General features: G+C 41.8%; 1 protein-coding gene across 3 annotated transcripts in view; it reads right to left on the reverse strand.

Moving 5' to 3' along the window:
- POU6F2 (POU class 6 homeobox 2) overlaps positions 1-25998 on the reverse strand; it is a 471135-nt gene that overhangs the window by 211979 nt on the left and 233158 nt on the right. The window lies entirely within an intron of this gene.

Genomic DNA, 25998 nt, shown 5'->3' on the forward strand with positions numbered 1-25998 from the left:
ACATCATTGGCAGCCGGAGGCCATGTGAGAATTGTTAGTAATTTAAGATGTATAAGTGGAAGCAGATCGGTGTGAGGAAGAGAGAACTGTATTTGGAATTGGGGGGGGGGATCTGGATTTGAATCTTGTTTCAGCAACATATTATCTGTGCAACACTGAGCAATCAATCAATCAATCCCTCATAGAGGACTTAAGTAGCTGCTCTGTGCCAAACACTGGGCTAAGTGCTGGGGATTCCTGCCCTTTAGGAATTGATATTCTCCCATGAAGAGTGAAGTCCACTCTCTTGCTACTGCATGTCTCTGAGTTTTTCAAGATGGGAGAGAAACAGAAATGATAATGTCGGAGGTGCCTTCCAGCTCTAAATTGCTGAGCCCATGACCTCTCCAGGCTCCATTTTCCTTATTTGTAAAATGAAGGGGAATGGATGAGATGATTTTAAAGGTTCTCTCGAGCTCTGACACTCAGTTATCCAATGCATTTATTATTTCCATTTCTTGGGGGGAAGGAATTGATTTACAAAGTAAAAGGGCAGAAACTGTGTTACTTATGAGTGAGACCATGTAACTCTAAGCAGATAGAAGTGTAGAATTCATAGCATTAGACCTGGTTTATCCCCTGCAGCTGGGTAGGCTTGGATTGGAGGTCTCAGCTGAATTTCTTCAGACCTTATTATTTTAAATACAAGTCTTTTAATTTTCATAGAAAATCCCACTTTTCACAATAGTAGTCTGTCTCAAGTCCAAGAAAAGCAAAAGGCTAAAAAATTCAATGGTTTAGGTTTTCTTTCTCAAGTTTTAATTAGGAGGGATTCAGATGTAAATGGAGATGATGGTTTTCATCTTTCCTTTTTTTTCTTTTAAGAACCAAAATCGAGATCACAAGAGAGTTTAAAGTTGTCTCTGGCCAGCCAGTGTCCCTTCCTCTAATGGCATAAAACTCCCATCTTGCAGATATCAAAGGATCATTTTAGAAAAAGAAAACAATGCTACCTTAAATTGAAATTTAGTTGAGGGAGGGGAGTAACTCCAGGTAACAAACTATGAAAATATCCTGAAATAATTATGAAAGCTTCCCCCCTCCCCATAGACTGGCAGGGACAAGGACATACTCTTAGCCTTGGTGGTAAAGTCCATCATATTTGCTTGAAATTTCACATTGTTTTGCAAAATTCATTCATTCACTCATTCATTCATTTTCCTAGGATTTAGAACTGAAATGGGTCTTAGAGGATTCTGGTCCAATGGTCTCAATTTATATTTATTCCCTATTTAGGAAAATAGAGCCTATTTCATTCATTCAACCAAAAAAATCACTATATGTTTACTATATGCAGTGCATTAGTTCTACTTTTAAGGAGCTTGTGTCTAACGGGGTTCAAAAGGTATAAACTTATCAAATGTTACAACTTGTTAGTGTATGAGGAACACAAGGAGCACAACTGTGGCAATGACACATTTACACAATCCTTTAATGACTTTCAAATTGCTTTCCTTACAAAAACCCTAAAAGGCAGGAGGAAAAATATTATACCTTAAGCAATCTTTTTATTATTAATTATACTCTAAAAAATAGGGCAGTTGGGCACAGTGGAGAGAGTGCTAAGCCTGGAGTCAGAAACACTCATCTTCATGAGTTCAAATCCAGTCAGTTGTGTGACCCTGGGCAAGTCACTTAGCCCTGTTTGCCTCAATTGTTCATAAAATGAGTTTGAGAAGGAAATGGCAAACGGCTCTAGTATCTTTGCCATTAAAATCCCCAATAATGTCATGTAGAGCAGACTGACTGAAATCACAGAACAACAAAGAATCTCAGCTTTATAAAAGGCCCCAGGGGCCAGTGAATTTAACCTGTGCTAGACCAAGAACATCCCCTACTGTATTCCTGGTCTTCCAGACCTTTCTGAGATCAGTCATCCTCTATTTAAATAGCTTTCATTATTAGGACAGAAGGCTTAACACTTTTCTTTTCACAATATCCTCCCATTGGTCTCAACTGTACCCTTTATGACCAAGCAGAGTGATTGGAATACTTCAAACACTCCTCCACCTCTTGGACTCATTACTTTGCTTTCTCTAAGTGGTGATTCAGTGCTTTTCTTTTATAGATGAACCAACCCTCCTTCTTCAACCCGAACTTATCTGACCCAGTCCCTTCACCTTCCAGTTCTACTTTCTCAAGTTGTGCTCCAACCTGTCAGTATTTTTGCAAAGACGTGGCACTAACATTAAAATACTGATCTAGATGTGGGCTGAGCAGGGCACAGAGCAGCAGGATTGTTCCCTTCTCTTCAAGCACCATGACTCCTTTCATTCGGGCTATCACACAGGAGCCCCTTCTATAGGATAGACTAGTTTCTACCATTGGAGCAGATTCTGTGACTCCAGAACGCTGGGAACAAAATGGATCTGGGTGAAGAAATCTCCTATACTCCCAGCATCAGTATTGCTATAGTTATCCAGAACTCCAAAGTCCCTTTAACAGGGTAATCATAAATCTTGAATTTATGATTCTCCTGGATGTCTCATTTTTCTCTAGTTGATACTGGAACACTCTTCCCCTTGCCACCCAATTCACTTTTAAAATACACTTCAGTAAAAAAATATACATGCCATATATCAGTCTTCCTATCACAAGGAATTGGAAACAAAGTCATTGCTGATTGATTGGAGAATGGCTAAACAGGATATGGTACATGAATGTAATAGAATATTATTTCACTGTAAGAAGTAATGCGTATTAAGAATTCAAGAGAAGCCCAGAGAAGGAATTATAGGAGTAGATGCAAAATGAAGTGAGCAGAAACCAATAAATCAATGAACCACTATCAAACCATTATAAAAACACAAAGAACAAACCTAAACCCTATGAAGTTATAAACCAGCAATTAATCTATAATAAATATTTACTAAGTAGATGCTCTGTGTCAGATATTCTGCTGTATGCTGAATATAGGGAAGACAACATTAACACAAGTTATTACGACCAGGTTTTGTCCTGGAGAAGCTTGAGAAAACACTCTTCCCACCTTATTCTCTACTGGTGGGGACCTTGGGGAAGGTGTTTGAATGTTACTTTTATTGGACACATCCTATCTGTTGGTTGCTTTGTTTTTATTATTGTTTTTTCTTTCTTTTGTATTCTTTGTTACAAGGGGGTAGATCATTGGGTGGGGAAGGATAGTTTCAAATAAAGGTGAAAAGAAAATATATCAATAAAATTAGACTTTAAATTTAAAAAAAAAAGAATTGTCATAGACAAGAGAGGCAATGTGGTACGGTGGCTTGAGATTACCTCAGAGATGGGAGGCCAGGGTCCAACTCCTGCCTCTCTACATATTGTGGCTCTGGGTAGCTCTTCTCAGCTCTCACCAGCCCAGACAGCTCTCTACAACTGTAAGTTAATGAGTAGGTGTCTAGAATTCCGTTTCCATTGGTGCAAATGACGAATTACCCACAAATGGTCCAATATATACAAACGTGCACTATTTAAAGTATAATTATGTAAAATACGGCAATTGGTTCCAACTCAATGGAAATATGCAGTGGAAATTCAAATAATTTGAATAAGCAACCTTATTTCAGGAGATTCACTATTCACTAATCAACAACTTATCCTCTAATTGTGACCTAGCTGTTTTAGTTCAGGTGGAGCTCCCGACAGCAAAGAAAATACATCTAGCTCTTACTTTATGTCACAAAAAACTTTCGTGGGGGAGAGAGAGGAGATTAAGGGAGATAGTCTAAAGGATCGTAATTAGAATTATTTTCTTAAAAAATCTTAGTGTCATATTCTACTCATGTTCTCATGATTGAAAAGATTCAAGATTGTCTTAATGCTTCCATGGATCTGTGAGCTCATCAGTGGGGTGGGACTTTTTTCAGTGATGCAAAAGCACTGTTAATTAGTATTATTATCACTGAAGCACACCTGGATAGTCCTGATTGAGCTATAGATTTTTGTCTCTAGAAGAAGAGTCCTGAGGAGAGGGGCCACAGATGCCTGACTAATGGCACGAGCTTGCTTGGGGCAGATGGCTTTTCCAAGCACAAGGAAGGGTTGGATAGCCCATCAAGAGAGAGACTCACCTTTCCCAACTGCACATAAATTTTCCATGGGCTACATTCATCGTATGCAGATAATATATGCACTGCTGAAGCCTAGACACTGACAAGCAGCCAGTAGCTCTTTGAAATTATGCTTTAGAGATGAAAAGGATGCAGGTGCCAGGGGTTGAAGACAGAGTCAGGATTAGCAGGTTCAGCCAAATGCAGACAGCCCACTGGCTGCCTCTGTGCCACGGTTGGAGGCAGAAGGAGGGACATTAAACCCCAGCTTTGCCTTTACTTCCTTTCCAAGGATGGGCACATTATGTGGGCTCTCTGGTCCTCAGTTTTCTCACTAGATAACTGCCATGGTCTTTTCCAGGATTAAAAAAATATGATCCTTCTTCTTTTCCTCTATCATATACCCTGATCAACTTGTAAAAACTTGAAATTCCCAAGGAAGACTTCATTCCTTGGACTTAAAATTTTTTTAGAGTGAGTAAAATGCAAATAGTACTGAAAGAAGCAATTTTTAAAAGTTGTCTTAGTCATTTGCAATTTAAGTACTTTGAGCAAATCAAGTGTTTTTTCTTTTCTTTTCTTTTCTTTCTTTCTTTTCTTTTCTTTCTTTCTTTCTTTCTTTCTTTCTTTCTTTCTTTCTTTCTTTCTTTCTTTCTTCTTTCTTTCTTTCTTTTCTTTCTTCTTTCTTTCTTTCTTTCTTTCTTTCTTTCTTTCTTTCTTTTCCTTCTTTCCTTCCTTCCATCTTACTTTTCCTTCCTTCCTTCCTTCCTTCCTTCCTTCCTTCCTTCCTTCCTTCCTTCCTTCCTTCCTTTCCTTTTGTTTCTCCCTTTCTCTTTTCTTTGCTCTCTTTCTTTCTCTTTCCTTCTTTCTTTCCCTCTTTTCCTTCTTTCTTCCTCTTTTTTTCTTTCTCTCTTTCTTTGTCTTTTCTTTGTTTCTTTCATTCCTTCTCCCTTTCCTTCTCTTTCTCTTTCTTTCTTACTTTTTTCTCTTTCCTTCCTTCTCTCTCTTTATTTCTCTCTTTCTTTCTCTTTTCTTTGCTCCCTTTATCTTTCTTTCTTTCGTGCAATTTTTCCTCAATTCATCGTCAAAGTATCCTCACTTTGTTCAAAATGTGGCTCAGGTGTTCCCTTAGGTCCTTCTCAATTTTCTTAGTTTTTGATGCCTTGAAAGACAACTAGGTGGCAACATGGTACATAGAACTCCAAGCCTTGCTTCAGGAAAACTCATCTTCATGAGTTCAAATCCAGCCTCAAAAACTTGCTGTGTGATCTTGGACAAGTCACTTAACCCTGTTTGCCTCAGTTTCCTCATTTATAAGACAAGTGAGAGAAGGAATTGATCACCCTAGTGTCTTTTGCCAAGAAAACCCCAAATAAGGAAATTGTAAGAAGCAGAGCCAAGATGTAAAGCAAGGTTCTCTATAGAAATCCAGTCTACTTTCCATTAGGCAAGGGAAATGGGGTTTGGACCTGATGATTTCTAAGTTCAGTTCTTTAATCTAGGCTCCTATGTCCTCCCTCTCTGGACCTCAGTTTCATCACTTATAAAATGAGAAGCTGGACTCAATGACTTATAAGATCCCTTAAACTCTATTGTAATCCTTGAGTGGAGAAGAATTTGAAGGTAGGGAAGCTAGAAGTTCTGAACTGAAACTTCCCCCACTTCTGCCAGGGTTGGGGCCTTCTTTTCCATATGAGCTGCAGTAGCCAAGAGGAGAGATTCCATTTTGATAGGGTCTAAAGGAAATATAATCAGGCATACCTTTTCTCCCACCACCACCTCCTGAGATCTCTCTTTATTCACTATGTCAGGAATAAAAGCCCTTTCCAATGAGTGCCATCAATCTGGAGATACCCATATTTAAGATAGTCTTGACTAAGCAAAGCTTGGCGCTGAAAGGGAACACTTCATTGTCTTGTTCAAATCCTGCTCTTCACTTTGTGGTCTGTGGGGACGTTATCTAATCATCCAGTGATGTACTTGCGGTCAGGAAGAGATGGGGGCCGGGAGGGCTTTGGGAGCTAGAGCCTCTCCCAGGGGTCCTTTTACCCTACTGACACTTTCTGCAAATCTGCCAAAAACACACTCCCAGACCAGTGATCATTAACTCCTGCATGGGCCAGGAGCAAGGGTCCCAGGTTTGCAGCAATTAATTAGGGTAATTATTCCCAGGGCTGCAATCACAGACCAAAGGATCCATTTAGCATCTCCTCTCCAGCCTCGTGGTCCTGTGAATGCTGACAGTCCTCTAAGATCCATCTGCTGCCATTTCCCGATTACATTTACCATAGGCTAATGTTTCAGATGAATGGGATGGGAAGCCGATACGTGCTATTGACCTCTGTGGCAATGTGTGATTCCCCAGGCCGTTGCTGCTGTCACCGGCCACCCAGCCGTTCCGTCTGAGTGCTACCTGCCCTTTGTAGGACCCATCGATGATCTTCCCCAAAACACCTACGGACTTGAGGCAGTTATAACAGAGATGAGTTACCAGACATTTGTTTATTGCTGTATCAGGCTCTTCCTTGATATAGAAAAGATAAATGGATTGTAGATATCGGTGGCTGTTTTTTTAGAGTTTTCTGACTCGTGATCCCAATTGGAGTTTTCTCAACAAAGAGGCTGGAGTGGTTTAGGGTGTCTTTCTCTAGTTCATTTTACAGATGAAGAAACTGAGGCAAACAGGGTAAGTGACTTGCCCAAGATCACACAATTAGGAAATGTTTGAGACTGGAGGATATGAACTCAGGTGTTCCTGACTCTGGGCTTGGTGCTCTATCCATGTAACTGTCGATTATAGTTATAGGGATTCCAAAAGAGAGGGCCGAGGAGGGAGACTATTCTCTGCATAGTCATATGGGGATCAACTGAAGGAACCAGGGCTATTTAGCATGGAGAAGAAAACAATCAGGAGACTTAAAAAATCCTCTTCAAGCATTTGAATAGCTGACATGTGGAAGACGGGTTGGGTTTTATTCGGCCAGACAAAGTATATCTAGAGCACTTGATGGAAAGTTCCTTGAGACCACACAAAAGTAGGGAGTGGGGAAGTCAAAAGCATTTCCCTCCATGACTCACAAGAATAGCTTGATTAGAACTTCCCCTTAAGTCCTAAGGAATGAGTAAAGCCTTCTCCTAGCAGGAGAGACAACTTTCTCATCTTTCCATATTTAAGTCAACGTAAAACAGAACTCATTTAAGTAGAAACAATAAAACTTTTATTCTCTCACTTTATTCTGTTAAGTATTTTGATACTATTGAATTCAAATCTGATTTATCTATTTATATTATTATCTTAATTTTCAACATTTCCCATTGCTCTGTGAGGATATTTAGTGGTTATTTGCTTTAAAAAGGGTCTATACGATTGCCATGGCCACAAATACTAATTCTAATGGAGGACATTAGACAATGGAATATCTTGGAACAGCTCGCCTTAGGGCTACAGGATGAATATTCGTCCCATAGACCAGCAGTTACAATACCAATGCAATGCCAATTTTTGTTTGGCCTGTGATCTCCTTATTGATGGGAACGACTAATGAGAACACTCCATTTCCAATGCAGATCCACAACGTCTGTAATTTCTAGTCCGAGAGAGCTGCCTGAGGCATTAAAGAGGTTAATTGCCTCAGGTCACATCCCCCGGATGTGTCCCTTAATGATAATAACAAGGCCCTTCTATATAGAGCATCAAAAGTTACAAAATGTTTTCCTTTATACAACCTTGTGAACAAAACTCCCTTTTGGACTCCTACTCATGCACACCTGACAGTTCACAGGGCCATAACAAGCTTCAAGAGCTCAGAATCAATGCCCTTTTGCTGCAAGCTCTCTTAGATGGGAAATTATTTGAATTGGGGCCCCCTCTATTTTGGGCAGTAGACTCAAAACAATCCACCTTCTGTTATTTGGTTGAAATTTTATAGCTGAAAGGGGCTTGGGTAATATAAGGACAACAGAGATGGTAGTTTCTTAGTTGTGCCCAGGTAAGGGAACTCTTATCTATACCTATTAGTACATTGCCTGTAACTTGAGGTCTTAGAGAGTTGCCCAGAGTACAGAGAAATCGAATGATTTGATGAGGGATTGACTTATTTAAAGTATTTTATTAGCTTATTTTTCCTTCTCAATAGAATGTAATAATAATAATAATAATATTTTCACTATTTAATATGTTCAAAACACTTTACAAATGATATGTCATTTGAGACTCATAATAATTCCGAGTGGTAGGTAGGAGATATTATGATACCCACATAATGTGAACCTGGAAAAATCACCTAATTTCTCTCTGTTTTTTCATTAAAGGTGAGAAACTAAGGTGCTTAACAGATGAGACAAACTCCTTGGAAGTAGGGGTTGGTTTTTTCTTGGTGTCCCCAGCACTTATCACATAGTAGACATTGAATAAAATTCTCATCACATTGAATGGAAAAAAAGAAGAAGAGAGAAAGAAAGGGAATTTTGATGCTATGGGCCAAATAATGTCAGTTCTGCTTCCATACAGCATCAAGGTATTTGAATTCGATCACATTTTAATACCAGTTTCAGAAACCATAGATTCAAGGAGTCAGGAATATTGGTTACAAAACATGGAAGAACAATGAAGACGAGTGGAGAAGAAAGTGAATTTCCACTGTCACCTTGCCTCCTATTGTTGCTCTTGCACAAGTGGGAGAGCATAGAAGAAAGGGGGTAGGATTAGCACCTCATTATTTGGGTTGAGATTCTGGGAGGAGGACCTATCCAATTTGTACTTGAACAAGGATCCTCTCTGTCACACACCTGGAGAGTTAGCCAGTTGATCAATGAGCATTTATTGAGTGCTTACTATGTGCCTAGCACTGTGCTAAGAATGGATGGTCCTTCAGCATCAGCTTGACCTATCCTGAGGCAAATCTACCACATCTGGAGGCAGCCTGTTCTGTTTTGGCGACAATTGTGCTTCTCATTAGTATCAAATTGTTTTCTTTTTTCTATGTCTTCAAGTCTAGGTCAAGGAATCTTCTATCTAATGCTTCTAGTTGGACGCTCTGGGGCCATCTTCTACATGTCAACTGTTCAAGGACTTGAGGGATTTCCTTTGTCTTCTGAGTCTTCTCTTCTGCATGTTAAACATTCCTAGTTCTTTCAATTGATCCCCATGCAAAGCTTCCTCTGCTCCTCAGTTCATTCTGCAAGAATCTGGTCATAGGTACAATGGGGGCTGTCCCAGCTTACGTTCCCATTCAGGGATGGCAAATCGGCCCAATTCGGCCTCCACCCGTGACTACCTTCAGCCATAGAGGTTCCAACACCTGTCTCAGTCTTACTCTGCTCTAAGGGTCCAAGGGAACAATAAGGCAATCTAAAGACTGACTATGGGGCAGCATGATATAGGGTCTGGATCTGGAGTCTCTTGCACGACTTAGATGGCCATAAGTTTATAGATTTATAATTGAAAGAAACCATTAAATCCATTCCCCTAATTAGAGAAATCAGGTAGTTTTTTTCTACCTAATCACATGGCTTGTGTCTGAGGTAGGATTTGAACTTGCAGATTCTTGCATCGAAATGGCTCCATAGAGCACAGAGAGCTGGACCTTGACCAGTTAGGGAGCCTCATCTTCATGAGTTCAAACCCAGCCTCAGATACTTAATAGCTCTGTGACTTTGGACAAGTCATTTCATCCTGTTTGCCTCAGTTTCCTCATTTATAAAATAAACTGGAGAAGGAAATGGCAAACGTCTATAGTTTCTTTGCCGAGAAAACCCCAAATGGGGTCACAGAGTTGGATGCGACTGAGCAACAAAATTCCTGATTTCAAACTGCAGCTTTGCTAACAGTGTGCTTAAACTCGGAAATCTTCCTCATCTATAAAATAAGGCCCCTCCCAGCCCTCAGTCTCTGTGGAGTCTACCATTCTAGGCTTCCTTTGCGGCCCCACACATCTGTATTAGCTCGGGCTAAAGCCGCTGTCTCAAGCAAGGCCCTTTCCACGCTAGGGTCCATTTTGAAGGTGCTTTCTTGGGCGCCTGCCTACACAATGCGGAGGTAAGTGAGAGCCGTGGCAGAGGCTTTTCAATGTGCTGTGAGATACTCTTTGGGAGCATTTGATGTTCTTCTCTAATGGCCTCCAGTAAAAGGCTGAATAGCTCCAACTACAGTCGCTGAAAAAAGAGCAATGAGTCATATTATGTGAAAATGGAGACGAGGATGTGCCCGCCCCGCGCGCCGAGTACAATCCTATATTGTAGGCAATCTGTGATAACACCCTTTTCATTTCAGCTCAGTCCCATAAAATTACCCCTAACATTACAGCTCATGCAGAACACAGATAAATGTAAAAATGTCACAGAATTCTTCCAGATGGGACTTTTAGTTCCACTAGATCACCATCTCCTTTTTTACTTGTCTAATATTTCATTACAACCTTCCATAAGTTAATTTTCTTTCCACTGACCATGTAAATCACAAATCAATTTTCATTTAAAATGCCTGAGTACAGATTGCTCCTGAAAGCCCAAGGCATATGCTTCAGTGAGCCCCTCCACTGCTCTTAATGTACATTAGAAAAATGTTGGGGTTGTGCTAGTGGCTGGTTTTTTTCCCCCTCAAAATCTTTTTAAAGGAATTAATTTTACATTAAAATCGGCCGTGGGGGCTGGGCTGCTGCCCCGGCTTCCCTTGAAAAGGCAGATGTGGTCTTGAGGCATGAAATCGTATGGCCAAACTTCTCCAGAAACCAAAGAAACGTTCTGGACCAAGCTCCAGCCGGGTGGATGTGACTGCTGAACGCGGGCTCATTACTAGAAAGGTAAGTGATGGACAGCTCCACGGGGATCGACTTGATGCCATGAGATGATGAGGAGGGTCTCTGTGAGTGGGAAGAGCTTATGGGAAGACGTGGATGAGTCGCACGGGATGAGCAGACGGGGATAGGTTCAGATCTACGTGAATGGAGGACTACCCACATCAAGGAGACTTTCGCTGCGCTGGAAAATCACAGATGAGACTTTATATACAAATCTCACCTAAGCGAGTTTAAAAGTCACTAGAGGGGTAGCTAGGTAGTGCACTGGATGGGGCAGCTAGGTAGTGGATAGAGCACCAGTCCTGAAATCAGGAGGACCTGAGTTCAAATCTGGTCTCAGATACTTCCTAGCTGTGTGATCCTGGGCAAGTCACTTAACCCCAATTGCCTCAGCAAAAAAAAAGTCACTAGAAACCATTTGGGGTTATTATAAAGAATGGAAATCTAGCCTCTAAATACCAATTTGGGAGCAAACTTTAGAATCTTCAGTTCAGAATCTCCCAGGGATCCCATCCTTCTGTGAATTGGATTCCATTCATTTGAGAAGCTAGATGGGGAGAATCTCGTTGTAAGCTGTGATTTCATTGTTTGTATTTGTATTATTAGCCCCAGCACAATATCTAGTACACAACAGGTGCTTAATAAATGCCTGCTTACTTCGCTGAATATTTGGAGTTTATGAAACTTAGACTATATTCAGAAAATTAATTTATTAATCAACAGTAGTTATGTATTAAGCACCCATCACATGTGAGTTACTGTGCTAAGTAGGATGCAAAGGCAATAAATGAGTGGCTTATGGTTTATTGGCCCAGTCAATGGGTCTATCTAGAAATATGTATAGATTGAATGTAGGGAAAATAAATATAAATAAATGCAAAGTAGGAAAACACAATGGGTAGCTAGGTGATGCCATAGTGCACAGAATACCTTGCCTAGTCAGGGAGACTCATCTTCCTGAGTTCAAAGCTGGTCTCAGACACTTAATAGCTGTGTGACCCTGGGCAAGTCACTTAATCCTGCTTGCCTCAGTTTCCTCATCTGTAAAACTAGAGAAGGAAGTTAGAGAAGCCAATGCCAAACCAATCCAGTTTCTTTGCCAAGAACAACACAAGACAAATACGAAGTAATTTGGGAGCAATGGATCAGAAAAGCCTTCATATAGAAGGTTGTTAAAAGAAGAGAAGAACTCTCTCTTTCCCTGATATATATATATATATATATATATGTTCTCTCTCTCTCTCTCTCTGTCTCTCTCTCTCTCTCTCTCTCTCTCTCTCTCTGTCTCTCTGTCTCTCTTTTTCTCTCTCTTTGTCTTTCTCTCTCTTTGTGTCTTTGTCTCTGTCTCTCCAAATTAATCTGCATTTTCTTATTTGTGCATATTTTGTAACTGGAGGAATATGACAGAAGCTCCTCAAGGGCAGGGACCACTTTGTTCTTGTCTTCGTACCCCTAATACCTTGAGTATCACCAATGATTACTCCCTGTTGTTGAGTAGAAGAAATCTTAGTCATCATAAAGTCACAGAATTCTAGAGCTAAAAGAAATCCCAGAGGCCAGTATGTTAACAAATTGAAAACTGAATGGGAACCTTTTCCAAATATTTCTTTCAAGTGGTCATCCAATCTGTATTTGGAGACTTCTGGTGATGGGGAACTCACTACCACTGGAGACATCCTATTCCAATCTGAAGTGGCTGCAGTTGTTGGCAAGTTGTATTGTTCTGTTTTATGTTGAGCCCAAATTCTCTTTTGCAGCTTCCAATCACTATTTGGAACTCTGCTTTTAAGGGACAAACAAGCAAATCTGATTCACAGGGCAATGGCCCAGTGAATACAGTGTATGAGGAGTCAATAAGACTTGTGTTCTAATCCAGCCTTAGACACTTACTAGCTGTGTGACCTGGGCAAGTCACTTAATTTTTGTCAGCTTTGGTCTCCTCATCTATAAAATAGGATTATTAAAATAACATCTACTTTAAAGGGTCGTTGTGAGGACAAAATGAGAGCACATGTAAAGTGCTTTGACATGTGTAATGCTGGGGAAGCTAAGTGATACAGTGGATAGAGACCAGCCCTGGAGTCAGGAGGACCTGAATTCAAATCCTGTCTCAGACACTTGACATGTACTAGCTGGGTGACCCTAGGCAAGTCAATTAACCCTGATTACCTCACCCAGAAAAGAAATAGCTATTGTAAAACGGGCCCATTCCCCATGGAAAGATGCTTATAGAAAACCTTCCCCAAGTCTCTTCTTCTCCATCTCAAGCGTCTCCACAGCCTGAATCTCATCTGGGGTAGCACGGCGTCCCATCTCCTCTCCTCTGGGCTGCCTTTACAAGGACCCATTCTCAGTCATTCACGTCTCTCCTCAATGTGTTGCCCAGGACCAGCCACAGCAGAGCTGAGGAGTGGTCCGACCCCAGGAGACAGTGGTGTCGTGAAAACCCGGAGAGAAGAGAGTGAGCAACAGCCTCGGAGGCTGCAGAGAATTTCGGAAGAGCCCAGAGGAGAAAAGGCTGTTGGGAAAGGCTCTTAAGGGATCATTAGGATTTCTGGAGCGAGCAGCTTTGGCTGAGTGACGAATCTGGATGGATATGACCATCCAGAATCCATAGAATGGGCCTGGATTTGGGTTCAGTTGGAGAGGATATTCCAGGGGCCCTTTCTACAGTCCTGACCTGCCGGACCCCTATCTCTGCTGGTTCCCGAAATCTCATCTGTGATTACTCCCATTGGAAGCCTTCACCACCCAGTCTAGCTTTCTGGCGTTACCATCACTCCTTTCAAGTCCTCCACCTCTCAGCCCAACTGGCCAGCTTGCTGTTTGCCAGCAAGGGGGTAGGTGCAAAGTTAGAGCGCAGGCTTGGAGTCAGGAAGATGGATTCAAATTGGATTTCAGACATCTACTTGCTGCGTGATCTTAGGCAAGCCACGTAACCTCTGCCTCATTTTACTCAATGGCAAAATAAGGATATGAACATTTTTTTTTTCAAAATAAGGCTATTAATAGTCCCAACCTTAAAAGATTGCTGTGAAGATCAAATGAGGTAATATTTAAAAAATGTTTAGCACAGTGCCTGGCACATAGATGCTCCATAAATACTTATTCCTTCGTCTTCTCTTTCCCTTCCCATGCTACTTCTCACACGCAGCATCTCCCATGTTTGGAACGCTTGTCCTCGATCTCTTAGCATCCCAAGTTTCCTTCAAGAATTTGCTTAAGTACCTCCTCGAACATGACCCATGCTGGTCACCCCACCAGCTGCTCCCCTTCCTGTCGAACTCATTTTCTTTTATTTTGTACATATTGGTATTTATTTATCAGTGAACACATTGTTCTATCCCCCCCTCCAAAATAATCATAAGCTCCTTGAGAGTAAGGTCTGTTTCATTTTGTTGTCTTTGTTTTCTTGGAGTCTTATATGGTACCTTGTCATAGTACGTGCTTGAATGAACGGATTTTGAATGAATGGCAGAGCAGAACAGAACGGAATTGAATAAAATAAATAGAAGACCATTCATTTCACCATTGGCAGTTTCATGAGCTATTGCCCATATGACAACCCTATATGTGGAGTTGGGTAAAGTGCACGCTCTCTCTCTCCTCTCCCTCTCCTTCTCTCTCTCCTTCTCTCTCTCTCTCTCTCTCTCCCTCTCCTTCTCTCCCTCTCCTCTCTCTTCTTCTCTCTCTCTCCTTATTTCTCTCTCTCTCTTTCTCTCCCTCCCTCCTTTCCATCTACCTATCTGGCTACATATGTGTATATCTATCTATATTTCTCTATATATGTAATAAATATATAAATATATATTTATATAAATACACATGTAAATGTGTATTTGTGTGTGCACATATATGTATATACATACCTGTGTGTATGTGTGTGTGTATGTGTGTGTGTGTGTTTGTATATAAATATAGTTATTTCCAGAAACTACCCACCCACATTTGCTTTGGAAGTAATCACTTGCCCTTTAAACTCAAGATAAAATATTCCTAAAGAAGTAGGATGGAAAGGGGAGTAGGATACACATTTCTTTTTTAAAAGAAGGGAAAAGGGAAAGATTAAAATAATCTAGTCTTTGATGCCCTGACAGTCTGTCCCAGATCCCCTTGCTAGTTTCCATCACTGGAGTATTTGATGCACTTCCAATTCTCTCTTCTCCATAAAAGCCACCCTCATTGTGGTGACGTTGGGTCCCTTTCATGATTGTATAATAAACTGGAAGTGAGTAACGATGCCCTATAAAAGGAAATAAAATTCCATTTGGTGTTGCTGCCGCCGCTATTGGGGCTGCCTTTTCTGACTGTGGCTCCGATAATATTTCATCTGTGCTGACACCTTTCATTCTCAATTATTTTGCTGCTGTCAAAACAAATCAATCAAATTAGAACTCTGTGTCTTCCCTTGTAAAGGACCGCATTCGCTTTGAAATATAGGGATGGCTACGTTTTATCTTGATTATTTATTTAATGGCACTTTCTCCCTTGGGAATGATCTCCCCCAATATAGCCCAACTCAAATGGTCTTCTGGCAACTGTTGAATATGTGTGTGTGTGTACACACACACACACACACACACACACACACATATATTACATATTTAAATAGTAATAGCTTACAAAGGAACCAAATGCACTAGAATGTGTGGTAATGGATCCCCACGTTTTTGCTAATCCTTCTCCTGCGGCGAATGAATGGCAGACAAATGACACAGACATTGGGGGCGTTACTGCACTTTTGGGTATAAGCCTGGGGCCTCGGGTCACACCAGATAAATGTAATTTAGGAAAATATTACTCTCAGGCAACACCCCGACTCTCTAACTAAAAGGATAAAGCAAGGTGGAACCAAAAGGATTTAGCAAATCAATTTTCTTTGCTGCGAGCTGATTGTACCTAATTCAGCAGTTGGGAAAAATGGAAAAATTAAGTTACTTTATTTAAGAAATAGCTTTCTCTCCCCCGTCTGTAGAACCAAAGCGATTCATTTTCTTGTTTAAGGAAGGTCCTGGGTTCGGCTCCATCCCCCTTGGCAGTGGCTCAGCCTCTTGCTGGGATCACTGCTACTTACATGTCTCCATGGAGACCGAAGAGGCAATCGGGCATGGCAGAAACGGCACTGGATTTGGTATTAGGAACCTTAGATCCTGTTGCCACTCTGACAACCCCTGGCTGTGGACTGTAGGTGGCAAGTCACCCTCTCTGAGCTTTTTTCCTTATCCATAAATGTGAATTAGAGCATGGTAGCATGGGAAATGAACTGGCTTTGGAGCCAGAGGACCTGGGTTCAAATTCAATTTCTAACACTCCTCATGTGGCATTAGACAAGTTACTTAGCCCTAGCTCAGGTTTCTCATCTACCAAATGAAGGAATTGCACTTGATTGCTTCAGGGTCCCTTTCGGCTCTAGGTTTGTTGATCCCATAATCCTCCCTGGGCTGTGAGGAGGTAAGCACTGAATAAACCTGAAGCTACATCAATATGCATAGGGACCGGATGGGGGATTTCTCTGGTACTGAGGAACTCCTACCATAGGATTCCCTCCACCAGTGCAAGCCAGTAACTTCTCTGCCTCTTAGAGAGTTGATTAGATTGCTGAAAGATTAAATGATTTGTCCTGAATCACCCAGTTAGGGGGAGTCAGGAGGTGAGACTGAAAGTGAGTCTTGCCCCTTCGGAGGTGATCTCTTTAGCTGCCCTGCTAGGATGTCTCCATCAATGGAAGCTACCATTCAGGAGAGGGAGGGGAGAATCTAAAAAATAAAGTTTGGGATCCTCAGTCTACAACTTATTAAGAAAAAATACCCATTAAAATTCATTTAGCTGGTTTTTAGGAAAAGACCAGTCATTCCTAGTACTTTAAATGCACGAGATCTTGAAATCGACTTTTCTAACATGAAAACTCACAAAACGGCAAGTTCAGTGCCAGAAAGACCTGGGTTCAAATTCCTGTAGAGGGCTGAAACTATTAAATCAATGCACTGAGGTCAGGACTGCTGAGCACTTGAGGCTAATTACTGATTGGACAGTACTCTTGGGCATAGGCTTGGAAAATGGCCCTTTCCACTATCTGTACTGGCTCAATGATTGGTGTATGGAGATTGTAGGAGGGACTAGAGGGTGGAATAAGACGAGCCAGACACACTCTTGGTGGTAGATGAGGAAGAAGGTTGATGCTCGCAGAGATTCTGCTTCCATCCTGTTCAATCCTGCATCTAGGACCAAGAATAAAGACTGAGCACTTTTGCTTATCGTGACTCTGGCTGATTCTGGGGCGTCCTGGGTGCTCGCGCGGTTGTTACAAATTCCCACCCTGACAGTATGAGCCCTTGATTTCTCAATGCCCTGTGCCCGTCAGGCCATCATCTGGGGAAAAGCTGGTAATTTGCATTGGTTGGAGGAATTTTCTTTATAGGGATCCCCTACAGAAATGAAATAATCAGTCTAGTCCAAGAAAGAACCTCCAAACGAAGAAACGATAGAGAGACAACAGCTTTAGTCTTGACTTCTCCCTGGCTGGACCTTAGATGGATCATACCTAACACAGGATGCCAAGAAAACATGGCTCCCGTGCTGCCAAATGAAGTCTGGGTGAAAGAACAGAAGGAACAGTGTGAGAAACATATGTTCAAGCAAGATGAAGGGCACACTGAGGCACTGTGGAAATGTCAGCGAATATTTTTGAGTTATTATTTTAATAAAATTGCCAGCCTCACTGGAAGGATTCCTACAGATTTACTTTGAAGTTATCTCTTATCCACATTTTAAATTCACCCTCCCCCAACTTCAAAAATCATCTGGTAACTAACCCAAACCCTTACCTCGTGGCTGACATGGCCAGCATTCAAAGACTCTCCCAAGTTTCCATCCCTTATTTTACTGAATGGTCTATGGTTATTAATGGAGAATAATGTAGTGCTTAGATCTTTGGGGACTCCCTCTTAGAGCCCCTCCATTCTTTCCTGTCTTATGTAATTCTTGTCCAGATCCTCCTTGAATTTGCCATAGGGACTCCACCAAACTGGAGGCCTCCACAGAGATTTCCTTACATTGGCACAATATCAATGGAGTGTGCAGGCTGTTCGCTTAGCCCTTATTCTTGCCTCCTGGTCAGCCATCAATGGGAAAGACTCTGGCTCTGCAGTCAAATGATCACAGATCTAGAGATGAAAGGGATCTCAGAGGTCATTTAATCTGAAATGAATCTCCTACTTCCACTACTCATTCCCCATCAATAAAATGAGAAAGGGATGCTAGGTAGTCCCCAAGTCCCTGCCAGATGAACAGGTAAGATCCCTAGGATGGCTTAATGACTACGCCCGACACCTTTTTTCCTTCTTGCAGCCGACCGCCCATCTCTCCATTGTCTTCTGGGTGAGACTTTTGATTCTTCAGAACTGTGACTTTGAGTGCCATGACTTGCAGCCCTAGACCAGTTCTGTATGGACCATACTTGTATGGAAGAAGTGGAAAGGATTCATAGACCATTTTGTTGTTGTTGTGTCCAACTCTTTGTGAGCCTCACAAAAATACTAGAGTGGCTTGTCTTTTTCTTCTCCAGCTAGCTGGCAGTATGTGGTACATTGAATATACCACCTGTCTGGAGTCACAAAGACCTGAGTGGATAGAGCATCAGATCTGACTTCAAATCTGGTCTCAGACACTTGACACTTTCTAGCTGTGTGACCCTGGGCAAGTCACTTAATCCCAATTGCCTCACAAAAATAAATAAATAAATAAAATACAAAAATCTGAATTCAAATGTAGCTTCACTCACTTACTAGCTGGATGACTCTGAGCAAGTCACAAAATGTTATTTGTTTCAGTTTCCTCATCCGTAAAATGAGCTGGAGAAGGAAATGGTAAAGCACGCCAGTATCTTTGCCAAGAAAACCCCAAGTGGGGTCACACAGAATGGATTGAACAACAGCAAAGCTCTAGCTCATTTTACAGATGAGGAAACTGAGGGAAACATATTTGCCCCGGGTCACACAACTAGCTCTGAATTCAGAAAGATTAGTCTTCCCGACTCTATCCATTGTACCACCTTGTAACGTTGACAGACAATAATGGCCAGAAAATTAGGCAAGGAGAGAGAGGACGGATAGCTTTCATTTAAATGGGTGAAATCTTTCAGTTACTTATACCCATTTTATACAGATGGAAATAATAACAGTGAATAAAGGGACATTCATTTTACTTAGGTTTGCCAAGATGCACGTAGAATATCCAGCAAGATACACTGAACTGCCCAAAGACAGAACGCCTCTCCTTGGCATGGAATGACCAGATCATACATAACATTAAATAGCTGCTGTAGACATCTTCCCCCTTCCCAGCCTCAGTGCTCCTCAGTGCCATCTCTGGCCATCCTGTACCGAAGGGGACTGATCATGTCTGTTTTAGAAGATCAGCAGAGTCAGACCTGGTTAATACCCCAATGGGAGACCACCTGCTATTAACCTTGGTTAATATTTGTTGAGAGAGAGTGGCTGGTGGTGCATGGACTATTAGACTCGAAACTACTTATTGGCTGTGTGACTAAGCAAGTCATTCACTGTCTTGGGGTTCAGTGTGCTTTTTTTGTTAAATTAGGAGGCTGGACTCAAAAACTCTAAGCTCCCTTTCAGGTGCGAACTTAGCTTTTATGTTAAAGCTTTTTATAGGACAAAGCTCTCAAGACAAGAGCACTCGATCTCTAACAGAGGGCTTCTGGGAAGGTGGAGAGGAAGGAACAAGGAGCAATGGCAGCATGGCTATTGAAGTGAGCATGGGCAGTTCTGGAATGGAGTGAATCTCATCAATTAAGCAAGGGATGGCCAAATGGCCTCTTCTGCCAGCCGAGCGTTATCTGACACTGCAGCAGTCATGTTGGGGAGTGGCTGATGTCCAGCAAGATCTTTTCTGACTTCAGGACAAATCTTCCCATGGTGGTGACTCTACAGCTGTCTTCAAAAGCCCCGATGGATTTCTAGGCGGATGAGCACGACTGTTCCACTCCCCCTTCTGCTACTTGCAGAGGGGACATTTCTGTACGGACTGGAGACTGTTGTCCTGAAGTGATGCTTTATCCCACTGAAGAGATCTCTAAAATGCTGGGGATTAGTGGTGGCTGATAATGGTCTGGCTCCTCTTCCAAGTGCTTTCAGTTTTATGTATTTGTTTATTTATCTATTTTAAAATTTAGTTTATTTTTTAATTCATAGATTAAAACAAGTATTCCTATGGCACAATATAATAAAAAAGATGACTGCATATTAAACTGGTTTTAATTGATGACCCCAGTAAAGTGCTGAGAAGTGTGCTTGCTCATTGGCTATTTTAATCAAGGCAAACAGATATCTTGGATACATTAAGGTTTGAAAAATAACTAAAATATGACACACTTAAAAGATGTTCTTAAATTTAAAAAAAACTCAATAAATTGAGCATCATGGTCCTTCGAGGCAAATGAGGTTCTTCAGGAAAATGGCTCGAATGTTAATGGATACCTTGGTGTTCCTAACATTCACCTTGACAGTCCTCACAATGATGGCAGTTTGTGTGACATTAATGCTTCCTCCCCAAACTCTGCCCCTAACCCTTCCATGAACAATGACGGGATCAGGGTGAGCTGTCTGCTACCAGGACTCCTTTGAGCTGTGCCATATTAGTCCCGCTGCCATATGTGGACATGGGATGGCCTTGGAAGATCCCCAGGTCACATCTTGGATAAAAGTCAGACCCTGTCCCTTCCACGTTACCTTTACAAAGAATAAAGCCCAAAGCTTTGTAAACACCCTCCTCTTCCCCATATTTTCTTCTCTGATCAATAAAACACGGCCAAGCAGATTTAAAGGCAATTTCATTTAAAATAAACATTGCTTCTAGGCAGAGTATGTGTAGCCGTGTGGTCAAATGTTTTTAATTTGAGAGTTAAGGCAGTAATGGCCTAGAGCGACTTTATAAATAAATACAAGACTAGTCCTGGATGGGAAGCCAAGGTGGACCTTTTGTGGGGGAACTGTCACTGACTCCACTGGCTCGTCCAGCCTCATCTCCTTCCACCCCCTATTATTATTCACTTTGGCCAAACTGGACTGGACATCCCCTGTTCTCCTCCTCCCCTCTTGAGCACTTCTTTCTTTTCTTTTACGTAAACTGTTCCCGTGTCTGAGAAAACCTCTAACCTCTCTCGGCCTTTGTTTACTCATTTATAAAATCACCCAAGATGGAAGCTGTCCCGTCGCTGGCTTCTGACCCCGCTCTTCTCCTGTCCCCATCCACTCCCAGTGCAGTTTCTCCTCCACTTCTATCATTGTTCTTAGTCTCTGGTATCTGTTTGTTCTCATTCCTGTACAGATTAACGTCCTCCCCTCCTCCCATCCTGGCCCATCCCACCCCTCACCTTCACCTCCAGGGCCAGGAACAATAGCAAGGACAACTGGCTCCTCTCTCTTTAGGCATCTGTGTGGACAGTGGATAGAGAGCTCAAGGCAGAAAGAGCTGAGTTCAAATCCAACCTTAGAAACTTTCTAGGTAACTGAGTCACTTGACCTTTGTCTCCTCATCAGTGAAATGGGGCTAATAATACCAACTACACAGGTTTGTTGTAGGATAAAATGAGATAATATAAGCAAAATGCTTTGTAAACTTAAAAATTACATATATATGTATGTGTGTATACATTGCACGTATATACACACATATATGTTTATATACATGTACGTGTATCGTATAGCAAAATTCACATCAAGAAAACCTGAAACATTTTAGTACAATGAGGTAGAGATAAAATTTCTGTATTTGTTTGCTATATATAACACAGCAGATATGCTATATAATAGAATATGCTATTTGTATATATCTATAAATACAAATATATATATATTTATAAATATGTATAAATGCTTATGATTATCTCCTCTGATCGCCCTAACAATCCTAGGAACCCAGTAATGAGCACAGGTATTCTTTTCTGAAGTGGCTGGGGCAACACTCCTCAACAAGTTGGATATCTGAGGGAAGCACAAACAGACGCAGTAGTGGAAAGGGAATGATGGGATCTAGGCTTCCACTTGGCACGGCTTGTAAGAATACTGGGTCATCTCCTTTGGCTTTTGTGATGTCCCCACTATTCCACCTCCTGGGCCCCAGCAGTCGTGCTTTCTGTCTACAATATCATCCCAGAATCCCAGAACCTCAACCAATCAGAACGTGTCCTCAGTTTCCTACAAGGTGAGATGTAGTACTGTCAGTGTGCAAACTGGAGAGCTGTAAGCGAGAGGGCACAGGTTTGGGTGAGATCATCGGAACTTCCCTTCCATCTTTTTGTTGGAGAAGCGAGAGCTTATGGCACGATATGTTGCAGATGCACTCGGTGGTTGAGTCGGTCGGTTTTCCTTAACTCTTAGTCTTTGTCACAAGGAAGGCTCACTGACCAAGTGTGTGAAGGGAGGCCATCCAGAAGTGACCATGATGTGAGAACCAAAGGCATCGATGAAGAACTTAACAAACATATACACCGATATATAAATTTCACGTCTGTTTCTCTGTACTAGTCTGTCGCAGGTTTTCCTGATGTGGATTTTGCTGTCTGAGATATGAATTCTGCATCAAATATGCTAAGCACACTCTTCATGGCCCCTTCATGGAAATTACTGAGAATGGAGCTGACCAGAGTAGGGTCAAAACAAGAACACCCCCCTAATGACCTTCCTGAAGACTGACAAAGAGCCATTATGTGTTTGCTTGGGATCCAGTTATTGTACTAGTTCTAATTGTGGTATTATCTTGAGCTTATTCTTGTTTCCAAAATAAGAAAAAACAAACCCAACCAAACTGTTCTTGTCTTTTCAGCATTTATTGGAAGTCTCACTTCATACAGAGATCCACTAAACCTGATAATATTCCTGTATAACCTTGCTAGTCTTATACACTAAATAGCGTGTTGTGATAAATGGGACACCGGACATAGAGTCAGAAAAACAAAGGTTTCAATCCTGCTTTAGGAGCTTACTGTCTTTGTGGTTTGGGACTTCTGCCTTGGCTTTCCCATCTGAAGAATGGACATCATCATCATTATCATACCTAGTTCACAAAGTTCTTATGATAATCAGCTGAGATAGTCTACGTAAGGCACCAGGGCAGCTAAATGATACAGTGGATAGAGCGCTAGGTCTGGAATCAGGAAAATCTGAGTTCAAATCTGGCCTCAGATGCTCCCTCGCTGTGTGACCTTGTTTCCCTCAGTTTCCTCATCTGTAAGATGAGCCAGAGAAGTAAATGGCGAGCTACTCTGGTATCTTTGTCAAGAAAACTTCAGATGGCACTGGGCAGACCTTAAAGCAGGAAGAAAGAGTCATGGCCTTAGAAGTTAGGGGCAGGACAATGGTTTCTGTTTAATCACCTCACCCTCTTTGGTTATTGCCCCTCTATTTTCTCCTCCTCAGAGTCAGCTGTAATTTCAGCACCAGGATTTGAATCTTTGAGAGTCTCCCATCCCTCTTGAGTTGATTTCCCATTTCGAGAACCCAGATGTTCTTTTGAAGACTGAAATACGTTCTTCTATAGGCTGCAGTCCAGCTCAGATGATGTCTGTTCTTCCCTGACTTCTCCACTGCTTCCTCCCAAGGGTCCTATCATCTCTGCATCACTTGCCACTTTTCCCTTTTGTCCACAGTTCCCACATCACTTCCTTGCTTTTCTGAAAGGTGACATCACCAGCAAGGCAAGAGTAGAGTAGCGGGAGGATAGGTAAGGGTGGGCCGGCTGGGCTCGGCCTTGATGCTTTGTTTGGCTTTGGACCTAATGGCTTTTCTCTGTTCAGATTAAGCATGATCTCTCTAATGCCTTCGTGGGCCATTAATTTAAAGATTATGCATGACTAAACTTAATGGTTCATACTTTAAAATAAAATCTCTCCTTAAGCTTTTTTTTTTTTTTTTAATTCTCTCTTGATGCTGCCTCATGGTAGAAACGAGCCCTCGTCTTGACCTACAGTCCCCTGACTTTCCCTCCTGGTTTCAGTGGGGAACAAGTACTGTTGAACTCTCTGGGTCTCTAGCTTCAGTTGTATTTTTGGTAATTCTGCCCAGTGAAGTTAATAAGCAAAGACTTGTCACTCGATTTCCTGAACTCGATAAGTTGAGTTTCCCTAACTGGGCTCCTACGTCTTGGGAGGTAAGAGCGCCCGTACGCTCTGCCCGGGTCAGACCTCACCTGCGGTACTGGGTTCATTACGGGGCCTCAAATATCAGGGAGGACAGTGACAAGCCGAAAAAGAGCCAGAGAAACAATTGTGATGACAAAGGGCCTCGAGCCCGTGCCTCATGGGAAGTGGTTGAAGAAACAAGGTGTTTATCCCGGAGAAAAGAAGTCTGGGCCCACAAGGTAGCTAACTTCGAGCATCTGAAAGACTATTCTTTGGGACAGCGATTCAATTTGTTCTATTTGGACCTGAAGGACTGAACCAGGGGCAATGGGTGGAAGTAGCAGAGAAGCCAATTTAGACTTGACGTCAGGAAAAACAAAAATAAATCTTCCCACCAATTAGAGCCGCCCCCAAGTGGAAAGGGTCAGCTCTGGAAGGATTCGGGCATTCCCACACTTCTGGAAAGAAGTCTTAAAGCAGATGTGAAATGACCATTCGTCAGGCAGGTTGGAAGGGGGCTGATTTCAGGGTACAGCTCAGAGTAGGTGGCTTTCGACTCCCAAGTGCTGCCATTGTAGGGTACTCTGACCCGAAAGATGGTCCAGTTTAACTCCTTCATTTCACAGAGGAGAAAGTGAGGGAAACACAGAAAGATGAAGTGGCTTGTGTGATTATATGGGTCCCTGTCACTGTCAACAGAATCCAGGAAGCACCTGGAAAGAAACAAATCTTGGAAGTGAAATGCCATTCTGATTATTACTGACACTGACACTCATTAAAATACATAGGGGACGCATGACTTTCCTGTAAGCTCTGAAAGCCATTTCATGATCCTTAAAGCAGAATGGAAATGAATGGGCTCTGGATCACTTTAGGTAAAAGGGAAGAATATCTGAAGACTAGAATCTGGAGTATACATTATTAAGAGACTTAGGTGAGCATCTCTTTTTTTTCTGTACCTGATTTGTGGCTTTTGATCTGGGTGAGCAGGGAGGTTGGTGGGGCTGGGAAAGAGATGAGGAGGGCAGGAGAATACACAGAGACAAGTTGGCAGGAAGAGCCTGCTTTCTTTATGTATTCAGTCTATTAAGATTCTTTTCAGGGCTCAGCTACTACCAAAAAAAATCCTCTTAACAGGGAAAGCTTTCTAGAAGGAAAGAAAAAAATAATAGACACATATCCAGGACCAAAACAATCAGAATGCACTGTATGAATGGTTTGGAAACAAGTCCTTTTTCAGTCCCAGGGGTTTGTTTAAACTTTAAAACCCACATCAGTACATTAACTAAGAAAAATCTCCTCCTCAATACAGGACCTTGGAGGGGAGGATTTAGGAGCATAGACAAGCTTCCAGATCATTGTCAGAAATCTCTCAGAGTTGCAGATGGCCACCGGGGCCACAGCCACAGACTGGGAAGTTGGAGGAGAGAGGGAGTACATGATTGCTCTGGAAATGTTTGGGAGGGAGGTACAATGGAAAGATGACCGTGTCTGGAATCAGAATACCTGTGTTCAGATCCCAGATTTGAATTTCTATAAAAACCCGGACAAGTCACAATTTCCCTGGGCTCAGATTTTAGCATCTACATAATGAGGTTGTTAGACTTGATAGATGAAATCCTATCATTCTCTGACTGAATTCATTAATTTCAACAAGCATTTATAAGCACCTATTATGTACTAGGCCCTGGGGATGAACAAGGGGCTTGTGTTCTACCAGGTGAAAACAACATAGGATCACAAAACATAAATAATTGGGAGGGGGAATAAGCAAAACTTTTCTTTAGGAGGTGGCACTTGAGCTGTTCCTCAAAGAGAGGAAGGAATCAAATGAATTCTTCTTTGTATCTCCAGAGGGAGAATGAGGGTTTTAGTACTGGCTCCTATATGGGTCTAAGGTTGTTAGTCCATGGCTTTCCTTTTGTCCTTTCTCAGAGCGTGGTTTACTCTTTTATAGCGAACATTCATCAGAAATTCATCATAAAAGTTCAGACAACAA

This window comes from Antechinus flavipes, chromosome 1 (assembly GCF_016432865.1).
Source record: "Antechinus flavipes isolate AdamAnt ecotype Samford, QLD, Australia chromosome 1, AdamAnt_v2, whole genome shotgun sequence".
Taxonomy (NCBI): Eukaryota; Metazoa; Chordata; class Mammalia; order Dasyuromorphia; family Dasyuridae; genus Antechinus; species Antechinus flavipes.